The sequence below is a fragment of the Eptesicus fuscus genome, chromosome 9 (assembly GCF_027574615.1).
Source record: "Eptesicus fuscus isolate TK198812 chromosome 9, DD_ASM_mEF_20220401, whole genome shotgun sequence".
NCBI lineage: Eukaryota > Metazoa > Chordata > Mammalia > Chiroptera > Vespertilionidae > Eptesicus > Eptesicus fuscus.
The window spans coordinates 60,611,829-60,633,596 of NC_072481.1; the positions used below are offsets into that span (position 1 = coordinate 60,611,829).

At 35.5% G+C, this 21,768-nt stretch overlaps 1 pseudogene; it reads right to left on the bottom strand.

Annotated features, from left to right (window-relative positions):
- Positions 1–16,304: 16,304 nt before the first annotated feature.
- On the bottom strand, positions 16,305–20,954 carry LOC103284272 (40S ribosomal protein SA-like; annotated as a pseudogene).
- Positions 20,955–21,768: the final 814 nt, after the last annotated feature.

Consider the following 21,768-nt stretch of genomic DNA (forward strand, 5'->3'; position numbering starts at 1 on the left):
TTTGCCCAATATGTATATTTTAAAGAGATGAATGCTGGATATAAGTACAACATTGTGTTCAAAATGATTACTCAGTTGAAATTAATCAAAATTAATAGTAACCAAATAATTGGTCTTTATCCTATATGAATGAATTTATACCTGCTTTGCTAAAATTGATCATGTATTGATTATATAGGTCTTGATGGCCTTCCTTTAATTGTTTCAGAACTTCTCATTAATGATCTTCAAAACATTTGGTAGTAACTTTGAATATCTATATCTATATATATATCTATATCTATATCTATATCTATATATCTATATATATATAAAAGCCTAAGTGACCGTTCAACCATTCGACCAGTAACTATGATGTGCACTGACCACCAGGGGGCAGACACTCAATGCACAGGCATGGAAACATGGAACAGACTAATGAATATCAGAGTGAAGCGGGGAGGGGGAGGGCGGGAAGAGATTAACCAAAGATCTTATATGCATACTAGAGGCCCGGTGCATAGGTTTGTGCACTAGTGGGGTCCCTTGGCCTGGGCTTAAACTGGCAGTCCAACATCCCTTGAGTAGTCCTGAATTGGAGAGGGCACAGGCCAGGCCAAAGGACCCCACCAGTGCACAAATCCGTGCACCAGGCCTCTAGTCCTATCTAATAAAAGAGTAATATGCAAATTGACCATCACTCCAACACACAAGATGGCTGACCCTATGTGGTCAAAGATCCTGCCCTCATGTGGACACAAGATGGCCGCCACAAGATGGCCAGCAGGGGAGGGCAGTTGGGAGGGACCAGGCCTGCAAGGGAGGGCAGTTGGGGTGATCAAGCCTGCAGGGGAGGGCAGTTAGGGGCAATCAGGCTGGCAGGGGAGTGGTTAGGGGTGATCAGGCTGGCAGGCAGAAGTGGTTAGGGACAATCAGGAAGGCAGGCAGGTGAGCAGTTGGGAGCCAGTAGCCCTGGATTGTGAGAGGGATGTCCAACTGCCTGTTTGGGCCCAATCCTACCGGGATCAGGCCTAAACGGGCAGTCAGACATCCCTCGAGGGGTCCCATATTGGAGAGGGTGCAGGCTGGGCTGAGGGACACACCCCCCCGTGCACGAATTTCGTGCCCTGGGCCTCTAGTAATAATATAATTAAGAAGGCTTAGATAACATGAGGAATATGAGTTTTTACTTTTCACTTTATCTAATGTTTTTACAGAAAGTTCTGATAAAGTAAGACCAACAGCAGTGCAATGTTCTAAAGCAATGCTTGGGCCACAGAAGAGACTTTGGCATGCCTTGACCCCATTCTCTGTAGGCCACTTGAGTCAGGACTAGTGCATATGTCTTGCTCTGAGCTGTTGACTCAGAATACATTCAAGAGTCGGACAGAGTCAGAGCAACATTTTTAGCCTTTAAGAGGTGACATTTTCAAATGTTTGAGTATGAGGATCATTTTGTCGAAAGAGCTAATTTGTGCATTTCAAATTATTCATACTTCAATGAAAACATATCTCCCTCCATAAAAATGTACAAAGAGTTATAAGAAATAGGAATGTTGTAAAATCTCCTAACATGAGATGTCCTTCTCTACTCTTGTTTAACAAGGGGGGTAAACAGTGCACAACTATATTGACTCATGCCCTAAGTGGGGAATGGTATGGCACTGTATGCCAAGCTATTGAGCTCCTTCAGTTTCTTTTGATCTATTTTTCCATCTTTCTTGTAACCTTTATGAAGAGTTGCATGTGTGGAAATTGAGTGCATCCACAAATCAATGCCATTGAGTATGTTATGTGATCTTTCAAATCTATATTAATAAAAGGGTAATATGCTAATTAGACCAGGAGACCTGCCAGGAGACCTTCCGGACATCCTTCTGGACAAAGCCATGGTGGCAGGACCAAGGCAGAGGCAGTTAGGGGCGATCAGGCCAGGAGGGGAGGGCAGTTGGGGGTGATCAGGCTGGCAGGCTGGGGCAGTTGGGGGCAAGCAGGCCGGCAGGCAGAGTGGTTAGGGGCGATCAAGCAGGCAGGCAGGTGAGCGGTTAGGAGCCAGTGGTCCCAGATGGCGAGAAGGTGCAGGTCGGGCTGAGGGACACCCACCTCCGGGACACCCCCTAGTATCATATAAAAAGAAGAAATCTAAGAGCCTTATTACCACCACAGCTGTATATATCATGTTTAAGAGTATTTAGATTGAATCTCAATTTTAGTGCAAAATTGAATGCAGCTAAAAGTTATGATTTAGCCTACCAAATTGTTAAATATTACAGAATTGGAATAATTGCATTGCTTTTTCCCAATAACTACAATAATACTTCAGATACCCATGTCATTTTTTACCAAGGGGTTTCAGAGTTCTTTATAAATGTTTATTTGCATATCTCACTCCCTGCCCAGTGTCTTTAACATATGCAAACTGATGGTGAAATTGAGGTATTGCATTAATATTGTTTTACTAGTGAGTTGGTAGATGAGCTAAAATATGAAATTACTCAACACTCAATCCAAAGCAATTCACATATTTACTGTTGAGTTTTAAGGAGACTTTGTCACACACACACACACACACACAACAACACACACACACACACAAAATTAGTTATACATTTGATTGCTTGTTTTTAACTTGCTGTTCTCTTTTATCCATCTGCAGAGCAGGGAGATATATTTGGCACTAGAAAGGGGAGCTTGACTAACATTCTAACTAGAATGTGGGGGTTGGGGGCATGAGAAGAGATAGAAAGTGCTAAGCAATTTGAAAAAGCTGTGCTTTGCATTTTTTAAATTAAAATTATAACTTTCCTTCCACCCTCTCCACAATTCTATATACCTTCTATGCACCAAGGTCTAAAACTTCAGTACAAGATAAGCCAATCATAGCAGGCTTTGTTCTTTGTATTTAGTGATCTACTTTCATAGACATTGATATTTTGGGCCCATTCAATCATCAAAATGTTGAAATAGATATATATCTGTCTTCACACTGCTATTGAATTGCACTGATCAAATGAAACTAAAATTGAGTGCTTTTATAGAGAGAAAGTTTGAATTGGCCATGAGATATTGACTAGGTTTTGCTGGAAACTTGCTTACCATTAAATTTCAGATTCACATATTTTTGTGTTTTAAGGATTTTTTGTTGTTGTTTGTGGGTTTTCTTTTCCTTTTCTTTCGTTCTTTTTTTCCTTTGGTTTACTCAAGAGAGGGGCCCTATCAATATGTGGAACAAAAGATATTGAGTAGAGCCTGGCCAGCATGACTCAGTGGTTGAGAATCGATCTATAAACCAGAAGTTCACAGTTCAATTCCCAGTTAGGGCATATGCCTGGGTTATGGGTTCGATTCCCAGTGTGGGGTGTGCAAGAGGCAGTTAATCAATGATTTTCTCTCATTGCTGATGTTTCTCTCTCTCTCTCTCTCTCTCTCTCTCTCTCTCTCTCTCTCTCTCTTTCTTTCTCTTTCTCTCTCTCTCTCTCATCATCTCTGAAATCAATAAAATATACTTTTTTTAAAAAGGTGTTGAGTAGAAGTAGAAAACCTCTATGGTTTTGCCTACTAATTCTAGGTTTATTTCTGTTTGCTTTGTTTTGGTTTTCAATTGATTTCTCTTTTTACTTCATGGATTGCAATTTAGTTTAGTAATGTTGTCATGATTAGCAGACTAATTTGAGTTTTAAATTGAAATCCTTCAATTCTCATATCTCATAGTTTTTTATCTTATTCAAGGATAATTCTGTTTTTCTTGTTTAAATTCACTTACCTAAAATAAACTGTAACTTAGAAAGTTGGTTGAGCATGCATTGATTTCCTGTTTACACACTTTTTTGAAGAAGGTTTTATTTTCTCAGCACTGAAGATGAATGGAACACTTGTTTTTGTATTTTGGATCCTTGTGAGTAATCACCTGTTGATCACTAAAAAGATAAATAAGGCATGGGAGTAAAATAAGCAAAAATTCCTCCAAATTTATTTCTTAATATAAATCAGTAAACCAGAATCCAGGGTTTCTTTTTCTTACAAGTGTGAGATATATCTCTCTCAAAGAATAATAAGTTATAATGAGAAGAAAGAATATTTCATCCTTATTGTTATGAATAGTCAAATCTGAAATTCCTATATGTCACAGACTATTATGGAAAAGGTGCTAGGGCATTTTTTAATGGTTTAGTCACCAAACATATGGTGTTTTATTGGTCTCCTTACTGCACACAACTCAAGTTAACATTTTATGAGGTTCAAGCAAACTAATGGGCAAGAGTTCAAGGAATGGTGCAAGTGTGAGTACCCAAATACTTTCATTACCAAAATTGGAAAAGTTACTGAGAGTGAAATGTTCTACAGCAATGGAGTCAAAGAAACCCAAATCCTGTTAGAAATTGATCTAAGGAGAATTTCCACTAATAAAATAAGTAATCAAAATATTATGCTAAGCTTATTATCTTGTGTTCAATTGTGAGACCACACTTTGGAAAATAGAACTACCATACTTACTGGAATTTCTATCATCATTTATTATGATGATTTCACCATAAATATGTTTTCACTTATATTAGGTTAAATGTCACTGGGCAAAGGTGTGTAGCAAATCTGTCAGCTTTTAGTTTCATGTCACAATATGCCTTTGGAAATGCAGCATGAAATCCAGAATTCTTTTTTTTATTCTCAGATAACTTAAAAAATATGGAAGTAAATAAATGGAGCTACTAAAGAGACTTTTCAAGATGCTATTGGTAGTCACTAAATGTACAAATAATGCTTATGTTTTGAGAAGATAGGTACCATTCTCCTGATTCTAATAAAAATAAATCTCAATAACATGGAAGTCTCAGGTAAGGGGAGATATTTTTAGTATAAATTATCTATGCAATTACTTCAATTATAAATTTCACTTGAGAGCATCAAGCTGAATTTTGTGACTGAAAATATTATTATTAAAATAGAAAATGGAAGCATGGGGCAATGTTGTGATTGCTGTGGTGGTTTTTATTGTAGGTGTCTAGGAGTGGATAGCTAAGTTCAATATTTTCCTTATGAAATTCAACCTAAAATTTAAAAAATGGTCTTTTTCATATATATATTTGGAATTTTCTTCTCCTACAAATATGCAAAATCTTTAATAGGAGTGTAGACATGGGCACATTTCTTTAATATTTCTGAATTTGAATATCTGTCAGTCAATTTAAATATGTCTTTATATATTTACAGTGACCTATTTCTAATACCAAAAATAAATCTTGTCTTTGTCCACAACGAACACTGAAATATTTTTGTTTTATCACTCCTTAGGCTCATCATCTTCCAAGGTAGGAAGGCTGTCACTTTTTCTTCCATGATTTGCTGTGAAAATCTTGTGTTGGAGGAGAAGAAAGTCTAGTTTGACAGATTTTTCCCAATGTCTGATCCTAGTATTTTCATAAATCATGAAAGTGGGTTCTACTCCAATATTTATGCTCTTAGCATGCTGGAAGAAGTTAAAGCATTCTCAGCACCACCATTCAATCTGCAAATGTGATCCTTGAAACTGCAGATTCTTATAACAAAACTTACAAGAACCTGTCTTCTGCAGAATATCAAACATATACCACATACTGTATTACTGGTGATCTAATTGTTTTCAGTTTTATTTAACCTTTCATTTTGGCCAAAGTGTCTCAGCTTTCAGAAGAAAAAATCTTTAATAGGGATGTGGACATGGGTGAATTTCTTTAGATGAGACTTTCTCATAAGCTAAAAAGTAAAGCACTTGGTACAGGGCATGCTGGGACAGATGTCAGTTCCCAATAAACTAATCACTTTTATTTTTTCAAACTGATATTTCTTAAATACTTGCTCACCACGACTTTAGAACAATGGCTGGATTCTGTGCGGGGCTAGCAGTGGAGTCTGCTCCCTTGTCCTGCATATTTTAACCATGGTTCCACGTTTGCACACCCCATTCTTGAAAGCACTGCAAATGGCCTATCAAGTATTTCTTCCAACAACATGCCTTGCTATCCTTGACAGGAAATCTGTGAAATAGAATTTTCTCCATCTTTCTAATGTTATCTTAGCAATAAATTAATATTTTCAACCCTTATAAATTATCCTTAGAGGCAGTTGGCTATATTTCTTGTCTCTTCATGAGCTTTTGGCAGTATAACAAAGTGAAGAGAGCATGTAGTTTGGAATCATGCTTTGGTTGAAAATCATGTTCTTTCATATAATAGATGATTAATCTTAGAAAAGTTCTAAACTTTCATAGCCTTATGTTGACACTTGCAGAGAAATCCTTAGTAAGGTTTTTATGGAGAGATCACTCAATTTGACAACTGATAACAATACTAAAAACAAATACGGAACACCATGCCATGCCTTTGTATAGGAAATTAAGTATTTCTAGAATCAAGAAGGTAAAATCAAGGTAGAAAACCAAGACTTATTAGGGGAAAATCTAGACAATAAAATCATAGTCCAATTATAAATCAAATTATGGAAGATTTAATCTTGCTATAAAAAGTAATTTTGAAAGTCCTACTTTTTTAAGCTAAGCAAAAGAGAATGATATACTAAACAGTGGAGAAAGGAGGAGAGGATAGCATAGTAGAATAAGTAAAAGAAGTTTTTGACCAACCAAGGTTATGAAAGAAAGAAGTTGTTGATAAAACTAAATCTGGGTGAATACTGATCAAACACTGGGCAAGTAGACTTAGTGTAAAAAGCAGTAGCATTTCATCGAACCTAAATGGTTAGGCTGCATATGTGATCCTTTTCCCTTTACAGCTGCACAAATGACTCCCAAGCCCAGATTTAAATGAGTCATAGTCAAGACAACCAATATTTTCATTAATTTGGTCAAAATGAATCTTGTTTTCTTTTTCCCCAAATCCCAAAATGTTTTAGTGTCCATATCTTAGTAAAAAAAAAATGTTTTGGACCCATAGAACCTATGATATAATTAAGTATAGACCTGGAGCTCAGGACAAGCTCCTATGACTTAAGGGCTTGGAGTTTACTGGCCAGGCACCAGGAAATTGGCCAAGGTTTAAGACCGTGCAGAAGTGCTGGGTCTCTGGAAGTGTAGCTGAAGTCAGTTTTGACTGAATCTAAATGAAGCCATGGACATCTGGTAAAAAGGGAGGTTGGGAAAGGACTGTCAAAGGTCAATTGTTTTTAGAAAATGGGCTGAAGAAGGGGTCATTAATGGAAAGAAAGGGGAAGCTGGAGGGAGATATTTCAGTATTAGGAAAATATTTAACTTAGTGAAAAACATTGTCCATAAACAAATGAGTAATATTGTAGAAGTTTTAAATAATGAAATATGAAATATTTTAAAGCTACCACATAGAGTTAAGGCACTCTTATTAGTTGGCATATTCATATTTTTTTCATTCAAAAAACAAGTACTGGGAATACTATAGTGAACTAAACTTGCCTGGTCAAGTAGAGTTCTATGACAATAACCAACTAAGAAGACTTCTGCAGATACTTTGCCAAAAATTTAAAAAGATAATTGAGATGGCATGGATTGTTGGTTGATAGCCTGAAGGGTCTCCATTAAGCCAATACATGCATATGGAGAAACCAGCCATCCAAAGGGGTAAAAGAGCCAGGCAAAAGTGAGATAGTATAAGTAAAATGCAGATTGGTGCTTAGCATTCAATAAATCTTAGCGATTATAAACCCCACAGTTCTACATACCCAAATCCAGCAAACCACTTATAAAGCATATTAGTAATCTTGTTCTTAATGTTTCCATTTCCTTACTAGTATTCAAAAGGCAAATGTGTCTGCATATGCAAACATGTTTAAGCATGAACTAATTGCTTGAAATTGTAACCTGTTCATGATTCCCGCATCCCACTTTCCCTGCTCTAATTTTTTCCTACAGTACATGTAACTTTCTAACATATTCCATATATGTCATTGTTGCTCTCCCCCTTCTCAAATGTAACTTTAGTAAAAGCTGAGATCAGTGTTTCATTCACTGATATACCTAGAACAGGATCTGACACTTAGCATTGTACAATACATATTTGTTAAATGTTAAATAAATAATAATAAAATATTTTTAAAACTCACATTGAAAAATAAACAACCCAATTATAAAATGGGCAATAGACATGCACAGAATACACAGATGGTAAATAAGCATATGAAATGATCCCCAACAAAATTAAATTTGCATGAACTATCACTACACACCTATCACAATGGCTAAAATAAAAACTAGTAAAAACATCATTCTGCTGGAAAGAATGTGGAGAAACTGGATCACTCATTCATTGCTTTGGGACTTTCAAAAGTTAAAGCCACTCTGAAAAACATTTTGGCAGTATCTAAAAAACTAAATATGAAATTACAACATGACCCAACCATTGTACTCCTGGGCATTTATCCCAAAGAAATGAAAAGTTATGTTTACAGAAAAATCTGTACACAAATGTTTTTAAAATCTTAATTTAGAATAGCCAAGTACTAGAAATAAACCAGATATTTTTTAGTGAATAGTGAATGGCTAAAGAAACTGTGGAATAACCATATAATGGAATTCTTCTCAGCAATTAGAATTAATGAACTATTAATACACACAACAATCTGAATGACTCTCCAGAGAATTATGCTGCATAAAAAAATAAAGTCAATCCCAGAATGTTATATACAGTATGACTTCATTTATATAGCATTCTTAAAATGACTGAATTACAGTAATGGAGAACAGATTGGTGATAGTCAGGGATAAGGAGGGGGATAGAAGTGGTGTAGTTAGAAAAGGAAAATGTGAGGGATCTTTGTAGTAATGGAAATATTCTGAATCTTGATTGTATTAATATTAATATCCTGGTTGTGATATTTTACTATAGTTGTGCAAGATGTTACCATTGGGAGAAACTGGGTAATAAATACAGATTTCTCATTTTTACAGCTACATGTGAACCCACAATTATCCCCAAATAAAAAGTTTAGTTTAAAAAGTGGACATGAAATGGAGAAAAATTTTGAGTTAGTATTTATGCAAGATCTTTAATGAGACATGCAATAGTCTATGTGCATTAGTTACATCTATTAACTTATTTAGTTTTTGAAACAACAGATAACTTATTTTCTCTCTTTATAAGTGATGAACTGAGTATTAAATAGCTTGTGTAAAGTCACAGAGCACTTATATGATGAAACAAATTTTGTTTTGTTTCTCTTTAATGTTATAGAATTAAAAAGTAGAGAGAATAATAATATGAACTCATTGTCTGGTTTTAATAATTATCTATTCATTGACCAATCTTATTTTATCCAAATCCCTACACTCTCATCATCCTTTGGCTTATTTTGAAGCAAATTCCCCTAGCATATATTTTAACTGTAAATATTTTAGAATCTAGCTCTAAGAGATAAGGACCCTTTAAAAATATATAACCCTATTACTTTTACCACACCTATAAAAATAAACAATAATTTCTTAATATTATCTAATATCCTGAACAGATGTTTTAACCCAAACCATATGACTGCAGAATATTTTAACTAACAGGTCTTCTTTGATAAAAGTAAAGATCTAATACCTTATAGCCACCTAGGCTTAGATAGAAAAATTAACATTGGCTCTTATAATAAAATAGTATGACACAGCATTGTCTGACACAAAAATAACTTTAATTTATGTCACCTTATTGATAAGCTAGAGTATAATCATGAATTTAAATCCAATTCTGCTCTGATCCTTGATTTTTTAGGCTGTTCCATCTACCATTATTTTCCTAGTTAGATTAAAATAGTTTACTTAATAATGATTTCTCTTTGTTCCTCTTTCACTTTCTCTTCCTCTTTCTCTTTCTCTACCTTCTCTTTCTTTTTAAAAATTTATCTTTATTGTTAAAAGTATTACAGATGCCCCCACTTTCCCCCCCATTGACTCCCACCACCACGCTCTTGCCTCCTCTCCAGGCCTTCCCCTCACTATTGTCTGTGTCCATGGGTTATGCATGTATGCATATAAGTTCTTTGGTTAATGCCTTCCTGCCTCCACCCCTTCCCTCAGATTCTTCAGTCCATTGCATGCTTCCATGCCTCTGGATCTATTTTGTCCATTATTTTATTTTCTTCATTAGATTACACATATAAGTGAGGTCATGCATGTTATATTTGTCTTTCTCTGACTGGCTTATTTTGTTTAGCATAATACTCATCAGGTCCCTCCATGCTGTCTTAAAGGGTAAGTTTTACTGCTGCATAGTATTTCATTTTATAAATGTACCACATTTTTTTATCCACTCATCTACTGATGGGCACTTGGGCTGTTTCAGATCTTAGCTATTGTAAATAGTGCTGCTATGACCATATTCTTTCTGGTGTTCTGGGATTCTTTAGTTTATATTCCTAGAAGTGGGATCACTGGGTCAAAATTTATTTCTCTAAGTGATCTCTTTCAGGTCTCTGTTGTCTGCTTTGTGAGATTCCATGCTGCTCCCTAGTTATTGATCTTAAAGCATGTCACTCCAGTATTTTGTTTTTCTCTTAAACTTAGATCACTGCTAGACCTTCCTATCGTTACATGGTAAATAAAATAGAAAAATGTCTGGGGTACTTGTGCAAAATAACAGACTGGAATTTTGAAAATCTATGCCCTCAAATTTTTGTTTATATTCAAATTTACACACTCAGAAATAGCACCATATTCTAAAAGACCAACAGTTAAAAATAGGAAACTCACACTTAAAGGCTTTATGACATGATGTATTATTAGGAAAGTAAAAATGACAAATGTTTTTACTCACATTTCACAGAAACTGTAGTTCAGAGTGTCAAAGAGACTGACTAACTTCCTAATCTAAGAGTTCTGAGACTGAGTACAGTATTTTAAAGCATATTCTTAAAAACAAATTAAATTTTAAAACTGGTGACAGTAATATAAAACATTAAAATACAATTCAAAGAGGAAGAGAAATTGGTAGTTAAGATTTAAATATGATTTGATTGAGCTGTACTCAGAAGTTCAGAATGTTTCCTACAATCCAATAATTTAAAATATCTATGTTTTATTAAAGTCAACCAATGAGCTGAATTTGGAGTGCCCTCTATAGTTAGCCTTTCTATAAAATGAAAGCCTCAGGCATCTACAAATCCTCATCCAAAGGTGTAACTTGTATAACATGTATATACTTTTAAAGTTAAGTTACAAATTTAGATAAGGGACAGTTGAGTACTATTTGTTTTTATGTACAAAAAAAGTAGTTGGTTACTGAATTATGATTTAGCTAAGCAAATTAATACTATTTTGGGTTCAACAATTTCAACTGAGATTTCCTTTTCTAGGGAGCTCAAGAGACATAATCAATTGCTAATTGTTCTGATTATGACCTAGCTATTTTCTGACTCCCCATGCCCTTTTCAAAGTCCATTTTCAACTTAAGGAGCCAAACTAGTGCAGTTTACACTGTCCTTTTGATAAGGATTTCTAGGATGTCTTTATGAATTAAGAAATGTTTCATTTGTTTGAATGATGCACCTTCATATTAAATGAGGTTGAAAAGTTGATACTTTTATCTTAAACTTTGCCAACTATTTGCATAATTATGTCTTGAATATGTTTATTTCTCAGGGAATATAAAACTCAATATTAAGAGTTTTTTTGTTTTCTGATTATTAATTTTCTATTGCATTTCTATGATAATATTATAAATATTTGGTGTTCAACATATACTAGTTCAAATAATGACCATGAATAAGAAATAAAATTTACTCCCATGCTTGAAATTATTAAAAATGGGGGGGGGGAGAGGGAGGGAGTGAAATAGCAATAGTTCTTGAGTAATTGTGAAACAAATGAGTCCTGTGATTGCCCCAGCTTCCTGTTTGGAGAAAGTTTCCAGATAGTGGTTCAAGGAGGGGGAAGCTCCATGGGTCTTCCTGAACTAAGAAGATAAAGCTAGGAGTCCAGGTTAGAAAGAACAGTGAAGTCACAGGTCAGAGTAACAGATATGAGAGCTATACAAAAAGGAACTCAACAGATCTGCAGAGGTTTCTTCTGTTGCATTCACTTGAGAACTTATCAATACAATTTAAGAAACTGCTCTAGGATGGTATAGAACCACTAAAAATAACTAAGAGGAACAGTGCTCCCCAACTCATATAATTTCAGAAATTTCCAATAATTAGTACAGATAACCTCATAATTTAGGAGGTATTGATAAGAATGCTAAGAAAAGGTCCTACCTTCTTAGTAAGGAAGTTGGGTATTAAGTAACCCTAGATTAAAGTAAGCTTCAATTCTACCTGAAAACAAAACCTAAAAGGACCAGACTGATTCCAAGTAACTTAACCACCTCCCAAACAACCGTGTCCAACTGTCTGGGTAATGACATCACGTAGCAATGCCCAGCTTCCTCTCCCTAGCAACTAGCCTCCTTGCAGTTTCTTCAGCCAAAGAACACGACTTGCTTTATAACCAGGTGGAAACATTTCATATTGTAACCAAATGTCTGTGAAGTGTTTTCACATGCCTCGTCTCATTTGATCCTCGCAGAAGTTCTGGAGTAGGTAGATAGGAGACTTGGTAGAATCTGATTTTCTTTTCATTAGCCAGAAAATGGATATTTAGAAAGTTTAGAAACTTGGCCCGACTGAAAAGAAGTAAGAAATGGTGGACCTTGAAAATGACTTCAGGTTTTCTCACTGCAAAGAATATAGTCAAACACTGCTGCAGTTAAATATTTCACCCTTTTTTCTTCTTGTGTGATCTACAATAATAATCTGCTTCATGTTGATATTTGCTACTATGTGGCTGACAATTACCTGAAAGAGAAGTTGGGCTGCTTCACTGGGCTGGAAAAAGTTTAGCTAAATCAGAAAGCAGGTCTAATTAAGCAAGTTTATTATATATCTATAAAAGACTAAGTTGACTAGTGCATGCACAATACATATAAAGCTCTCGCTGGTGCCAATTGCACATGTGTGTTTCCATCTGTCATTGTCGATAGTGAATTTGTTTGACACTTCTATTATAGAGAAAGGGCAAATAGAGATATTAAAATATTTCTTCTAATTCATTTCCTTTCAATGTGCATGAATTTGTGAACCAGACCACTAGTATTTATATAAACACAAACAAGGTAGAATTCCCAATGGCTCATATCCAATCAGACTATAAAAAATGCTAACAGAAAAGAACTATCATAATAATGAGGAATAATTAATCAATCATAACTACCTAAAAGAGGTACCAAATATCCCTTAGTAGACAATGATATTAAAACCTATAACTGTATTACACAAATTCAAAAATTAAAATAAATATATAAAAATATTAACAGCAAAATCAAACTTTTAGAACCTTTTATGTCTGAGATGAAAATTACACTGTATGGGATTAATGGTAGATTGCAGAAGAAAATAGTAGTGACTTGAAAACATAGCAATAAAAATGATAAACAGATGCAATACCTTAATCAATAAAGAAATTTTAAAAAATGATAAAAATAAAACAGAAAATGAAAAAAAAATAACAGAGCTTCAGTCAAATGTGGGATAACTGCAAGTGGTCAACTACATCTACTGAAGTCCCCAAAGTAAGTGAAAGGCAAAATGTATTTGAAGAAATAATGGCTACAAAAAATCTCCAAATTGGAGAAAAATTATAAACTCACAGATGTAAGAGTCTCAAATATACCCAAGCACAAAGCTTGGGGGGGAAAAATAAACTTACATCAAATCACACCATAAACAAATTACTTAAAATCTGTGATAAAAAGCAAATCATAAAGACATAGGAGGGAAAAGATATTACTTACAGAGAAACAAAGATAAGGATGACAGCAGGTTCTTGTCAGAAACAATGCAAGCTAAAAGACAGTGGAGAAACATCTTTATTGTTGTTGTTGTTTTTTAAACTTAACTTAGAATTCTTTATTTAGCAAAGGTATCTTTCAAAGAATGAAGATATAGACTTTTTTAGACATATAAAAGTTGAAAAAATGATCAACAGATATGCACTATAATACTATACATGACTATACAACTAAATAGTTTTAATTAACCTTGATGATGTAGATGTAAACATTTCAGAATTCCAGAGTCAGCAGTTGAGAGCTGTCAGAGGAATGGACATGGTCTTGAGATTGTATTTTTCAATATGAAGAATCAAAACGGCCCTAACTGGTGTGGCTCAGTGGACAGAGCGTCGGCCTGCGGACTGAAGGGTCCCGGGTTCGATTCCGGTCAAGGGCATGTACCTTGGTTGCGGGCACATCCCCAGTGGGGGGCGTGCAGGAGGCAGCTGATCGATGTTTCTCTCTCACCGATGTTTCTAGCTCTCTATCCCTCTCCCTTCCTCTCTGTAAAAAATCAATAAAATATATTTAAAAAAAAAGAATCAAAACGTATTATCTATAGCTTAAGAAAGAGGAAATAAATGTGGGGTTATATTATTTATAACTTAAAATAAAATTAATTTAATTAATTTCAGCTTAAGTAAAAATGGAGGCATACTATACTAGGACAAGAAAGGAGAGGAAAAGTGAACATAAGCAAAATTCATTGCAAGAAATAGATGAATCTATCATTTGTTTAACATTGACAGTCTAGGAAAAGAGCTATAGAAATATTATTTTAATTGTTTCACCAATAGAGTAATAATAGGGAAAAATACATTGGTTGGGGAGTACAAATAGTGGGATCATTTTTTGTACTGATGATTTTTGCTTTACACAATAGTAGAATTCTAAAAATGCGCATGAAAGCTGAAATCATGTGAAGCTATTTAAATAATAGCAAAATTACAATTGTTCCATAACATTTAAAATGTTTGATCAAACGTTAAAACTCTCTCCTTTTCAGTTATCAATGGAAGGGAAAATGAATAATATAGTAAAACATATTTATTTAATACTGTAAATTAATACATCAGAAACATTATGATTTATAGTGTTTTATCTTTGTTAAAAAATGTTATCAAAAGTTATGGCACATGGCTTGCCTTCTCATCATGTAATTTACAAAGCAAGCGCCTTTTTTTAAAATATATTTTATTGATTTTTTTTTTTTTTTTTTTTTTTACAGAGAGGAAGGGAGAGGGATAGAAAGTTAGAAACATCAATGAGAGAGAAACATCTACCAGCTGCCTCCTGCGCACCCCCCACTGGGGATGTGCCCGCAACCAAGGTACATGCCCTTTGACCAGAATTGAACCCTGGACCTTTCAGTCCGCAGGCTGACGCTCTATCCACTGAGCCAAACCGGTTTTGGCCGTGCAAGCGCCTTTTTTATGTCTTGACAAATTATCATACTAGTTTCTAAGTTTGGATTAGTTCCTAACACTTTATCTGATGTGCTTTACAATGTCATGAAATATCTTCAAGAGTTTTTTAATGTGAAGATTTTTGCTCAAGTCACTTACTCTGGGACATCTTTGTCTTTCATGTCACAATCATTTTTCCCATTTATGTCAATAAATTCACCTTTGATAAGTTCCCATGGCTGCATATCCTGAGTTTCTGAAATGGCAACACTGTCAAACGTGATCAGCTATTTCTTCTACAACTCCACTTACATTCAATTTTAATTTCACTGTCAGCATTATCACTCTTTGGAACTTTGCTGCATGTTCATCTTTGTTGCCAATTGCCCCTTTCAGTTACTCATATTTGTGTACTGTCATGTGGGTTTTATCACTGGGAGACAAAGAAGCAACATATGGAGAGGCTTTGCTGTATATAAGTGAACTGTATAACAGATGAAAGAAGTGATGTGAATGCTTACTGATTATAATGTGCATCTGATATTTCTTCTTTTGTTAATCCTCACCTAAGGATTTTTTTCCCATTGATTTTTAGAGAGAGTGGAGGGAGAGAGACAAAGGTAGAGAAACATCCATGTGAGAAAGAAACATCGATTAGTTTCCTCCTGCACTGGGATCGCGCCTCAACTGAGGTAGGTGCCCTTGACCATAATTGAACCCATCAGTCCTCAGGCCAATGCTCTATTCACCAGCTAGGGTGCATCTGTTATTTCTGTAGCAATTTGTGGACTGAAGAGTCAGCAGGCTTTTTTGTACCATATGAAATACTCATAGTTAATATAGTATGGTACCTGAATTTTGAACCATGTTGTTGAGGAATTGACTTTATTTAAGTAAATGCAGTCACTGAAATTTGTTTATTATGGAACTGTGCAAACCCAGAGCTACTTGTGATTGTCTTTTTCTTTAGTTGTACTAGTATGTTTATTCATTTATTCTCACATGTTGTTGTCTTTTGTTCTTTCAGTTTTATTGAGATATATTTGATATACAGCACTGAATAAATTTAAAGTGTACAATATAAGGCTTTTTTTCCCCCACCACTTTTAGAAACTGTTTATTTTCCATCAAACTTTTCAGCAGCGGCCTGCTCTTCCTTTTCAATCGCTTCAGGATCTCTGTAGAAGTAAAGATCAGGCATGACTTCCCACGGGTGTTCACAGGAGATGGTGCCACGCATGCGCAGTACTTCCCCGGGCAGCATCCACCACATCAGCCCCACTGAGTGAGCCCCCTTGTTGTTGCAAGGGATGGCAATGTCCACATAGCGCAGAGGAGAGTCTGTGTTACATGGAGCGATGGTGGGCAGGTTAACAGAAGACGCCTCTGTGAGAGGCCGGCGCTCAGCCCTGGGTCAGTAACCACCAGAGGTCCTGGCTCCCGGAAGGCTGCCTGGATCTGGGTGGGGAAGGTTCCAGGAGTGAAGCGGCCGCAACAGGAGTGGCTCCAGTGGCAGCAGCAAACTTCAGCACAGCTCGCTGGCCGGTTTTTCTGGACCATGTGACACCGACATCAGCGGGGTGTTCAAGGCAACAATGGCCCTAGCGGCCGCAGGAACCTCTCCCAGGTGCTCCTCAGATTCCTGCTGTGGGTGCCATCACGCTTCCTTCTGTAGACGCACTGCTCCGTTTGGAAGTCACGGTTGGTGCCACCTAGGGGGGTTCCTGCTGCACGGAATTTGAGGACTCCTCCTCCTTCATCGGTAGGACATCAAGGGCTCTGGACTTTGTGAAAAGTTTCCCTTTAAGTTACATGAGAACCGAGAACAATGCCGTATGGATAAGATGACCAGACGTCCCGCTTTTGGCGGGACAGTCCCGATTTTTAACAATTTGTCCCGTGTCCCGCGGCGTTTTAAAAAATTCCCGATTTTTGGAAAGAATTCACCACAAGCTAGGGAACGGCGGGAGAATGGGAAGGGAATATACGTTTTCGGCGGCCATGTGGCTATTTAGCCAGGATGAGTTTTATATTATTTTTGTTAATTTTATAATGTTAAACTTTAATAATAACAAATAATTGTTGAGAACTGGTTATCGAGAACTGCTTATCAAAGTTCACATTGTTGATCGGTTGTTAGAATTCGACCACCATTGTTTGGACTTAACAATGGCATTTTTGGGGATTGGCAACAACGAAAACATTTTATAACTGTCTCTCAGACGATGCACATCATACTGTGTGCTAGGAAGCTAGTTAAACAAGTGATGTCATTACAAATCAGTTATTCAGATAATTTAGGTAAGTAATTTATTTATTTCATAAATACATACATTTTCTTGAATTTAGCAGACAGTACTCATATTATTTATATTTTATAGTGGCGGCAAAAAGTCTAGTGCTGGCCTTGAAAGTGACACTTATGACTTACGTTACGGCAATCTAGAGAAAAAATAATACAAGTGAGTATTGTTATTATTTAGAAAGAAATATAGGATTAAAATAATTTTTAAAATATAGTTACTTTATAACAATCAAATTAATTTAATTTATAAACTAACAATAAAATATGTTCATGTAATTATGTACCTACTTACTGTGTTTTTAAGCAATATGTATATAATAATTTATAATATAATTTTAATTTTTTTTTTTAGATTTTTAGCATAATGAGTAAGAAAAGAGGGTGCAAATTCAACGATGACCTAAGAAGTGAATTTCCTTTTATTAAAAAAACCAAAAGCGATTACAATATAGACCAAATGTTTAATCAAGAACCCTCCCCTCTCCCCCCGGCCGAAACCGGTGTGGCTCAGTGGATAGAGTGTCGCCTGCGGACTCAAGGGTCCCAGGTTCGATAATGCCTTGACTTACATATGCTGTGATATGCTTACCACAATAAGTTCAGTTAACATCTATATGTTTATTGTCTTTAGGTTTCATGAGGGCAAAGTCTATACCTGCTTTACTCACTGCACATCAGAAACACATATTGTAGAATCTCAGCAAATAGCTGAGAATTAATAGGAAAAAATTTTGACTTAACTATTGATCTATGTAAATATTTTTGAAGGCATTACAGTGGTTAAAAGTGTGATTCCCACAGACAAATTAATATAATTAAATAAAATCCTGGATGAAAATCCCAGCTCTGTCACTTACTAGCTGTATAATCTTGGAAAAATCACTTAACTACCCTGTGCCTCAGTATTCTCATTTATAGAAAGTACATAATAATGGTACCTATTTCATAGGATATTATGAATATTAAATGAGTTAATATACACAAAACAATTTGACAATGCCAAAATAGTAGCCATTGTACAAATGGTAGTCATTATATTGGAGACTAGAGACCCGGTGCACGACATTCGTGCACTGCGGGTGGAGGGTCCCTCAGCCCAGCCTGTGCCTTCTCCAGTCTGGGACCCCTCGGGGGATGTCCACCGAGGTGTCCTTAGTGCTAGCGAAGGCAGGAGAGGCTCCCGCCACTGCCGCTGCACTCGCTAGCTGTGAGCCAGCTTCTGGCTGAGCAGCACTCCCCTTGTGGAGCACACTGACCACCAGGGGGCAGCTCCTGTGTTGTGTCTTTCCCCTGATGGTCATTCCACCATTTGGGCAATTTGCATATTAGCCTTTTATTATACAGGATTAGATTTTTGGAGCAACATTAATATATATTACTGCCAATAAATAGTCACTATTTTCATATGCAAAATCACTACTGGAAAATGATGAAAATACTAAGGAAAATCCAGATAATATTCCTGAAATTTTGTATGTGTGTGTGTGTGTGTGTGTGTGTGAAGTGAAAACTAGAGATATTGTTGAATATGGTTACATTTTAAATGCTTCCCTATAAACTGAAACCTGACATTGAACTTAATAACTAGCATGCTTGTATCTTTTTAATAAACATTTTCATGGAAAAGTATAATATGCTTCTTTCTTTGGTGATAGAAGGTAATTTCTAGAGCTTCCTGTAGAATAACTGAATTAGAAAGTAGCAGTGAGTGTGTTTTCTTTTTCTTTTTTTCCTAAAGAGAAACAAATGTCAAGCTTCTGTTTTAATTAAGCAATTAACTAAAATGTTATATAAGGGGGGAAAACAAGAAAAATAGTTCAGTTGTGTGATTTAATTTTAATTGAATGAAATAAGTTAGTGAAGACTAGCTGCTGTTTCATGAGTCTTTTCATAGAGCAGAGAATAGGTTCTGACAGCAGAGACGGCGGATAGCATTGAGTTTAATTCTATTTAATTAGCAATGTCCAACCTTTCTCAACAGAAAAGCAATACTCTTATTAAATAATACCAAAAGTGCAATGGGTTCTGGCCCACAGTAATGAACATGTGACCTCTACAAATAAACATTTCCCAAGAGTGGATTCTGCATGCATCCAAAGGGTATGTTCAAATTTTTAAAAGTAATTATATCACTTCCAGTTACTCAAGGACTACAGAAGCAGAATAAATTTTTCCCTCTATCCCCAGCACAGATGAAATATGCATTTTTACCAAGTTCAAACAGACTTTACCATTTAGCCATACTATGACCATAACCAGCTCCCTGTTTATTATTTGTATTTTTAAGTAAACATTTTTATTGAAATATAAAGATTAAACATGTACAGATGACTGGATTTTCAGAGTTAACACACAATCAGTGTCAAGATCAAGAAATAAAATAACATTTTTGCAATGGCAACTACTATTTTGACTTCTAACACCAGATATTACTTTTGCTGTTTTTAAATTTATGTGAATTGGACCATACAGTGTCTACTCTTTTGGGCCTGCTTTCTTTTGCCCAAAATCTTCTTTAAGAGATCTCCCACATTATTGAATGCATTCAAAATTATTGATTGCTATCTTCTATTGTTTTTACATACTACAATATATCCATTTTAATATTGATGGACATTTTGGTGATTTCCAGTTTTGTGAACTATTAGGAATAGTGCTTCTATACACATTCTTGTGCAAATCATTTTGTGAACGAATAAATGGATTTCTGCTGGGTATATGCTTAGGAGTAGGACCACTAGCCATGGACATATCCAGGAGTCTTTGATACTTCCAGAGAGTTTTCCGATGCTGTTATAATAACTTACATTGCATGCAAGCTTGGTTGTTCCACATTCTAGTCAACACCGAGAACGCATGTCTTTCATTTTAGGCCTTCTGCTAGGTGTGGGCTTCCTTCTCTGATCCCAAAGGACAGAGCCTTACTCTTGAGGGAAAATTGCTAAGAGCAGAGTGCAAATAAAGTATGAAAAGAAATTTGGGAGTAAGACAAAAGTTTTAGATAACTGAAGAGAGGGGAGCTGTTAGTGGTCCTGAAGAGACTGATCTCAACAAGTATCTTAAGAGAAAAATACAAGGTATAAAGCGAAAAGCAGCCCTAGTCGGCTTGGCTCAGTGGATAAAGCGTCAGCCTGTGGACTGAAGGGTCCCAGGTTTGATCGTGCCCCAGGGCACATGCCCGGGTTGTGGGATTGATCCCCAGTAGGGGGCGTGCAGGAGGCAGATGATCAATGATTCTCATTGATGTTTCTATCTCTCTCTTCTTCTCTGAAATCAATAAAGAAATATAGGTGTTTTTTTTTAAAGTGAAAAGTACCATCCTGTAGTGGAAGCTACCATTCTACTCTTGGTCTCTGTGAGTTTAATTATTTTAGGTATCAGAAGTTATTTTTATGGCCTTCATAGTAACAGAAAGGGCATCATAAATGTTGGAAAGTTACCTTGGCCCATTTCCTGGCCCATTCCCTCCAACTACCCCAAAATCTGTTTTTAGAAGTCCAGGAAACTCATTGTTATTTAAACATAGGCAAAATTTAGGTGTGTGGGAAACTAAGATTTATATCCAATTGGTCAATATGTGTCAATATATTGGTTGCTTAACTCCCAATACATGTATGTAATATAATACTTATTTTATATTCAACATTTGACACATTTTAAACATTTGAAAATATTTCTCTATGGTTTTGACTATTAACAGCTAATATATAGCAACATATTTAACTTTAAAGAGAAAAATGCCTTTGTAATTTATTTTCTGTAATATCTACATTAAGCAATACCACCTTATTTGACAGCACAGTCAAATTATAGAGTGAGTTTCTAATGGTGAAGTAATGTCACAATTTTCTATGCTGTTATCATTCAAGATGGCGATTTACATACTTTAATAAAAGTTTTTTGTTGAGTTTTATTACTTGCAGTTAAAATCTTATGCATTTGTCATCATTACAATTTTCATTTCATTAAATTAAAAATCCACATTAAAATAATTTATGTTATGACTAAATATCTCAAGAAGTAAATGACAATGGGATATGATAAAAAATTTCTTCTCTTTTTTCCTCTTCCTCTTAGTGAATCACATGATAATTACTCAGAAAGAAATTTAAGATAAATTGTTGTAAGACTATTCATTACAGTATTTTTTTAGATAATTAGCAGAAATTCTGTCATCATTATGAGAGGTTTGCTTGGCCATTATGAATCTAAAATGATAATGACATCCAAATGAAATACTTATTTTTGTAGGATTTAAAAGATTAAAGGTGGCACA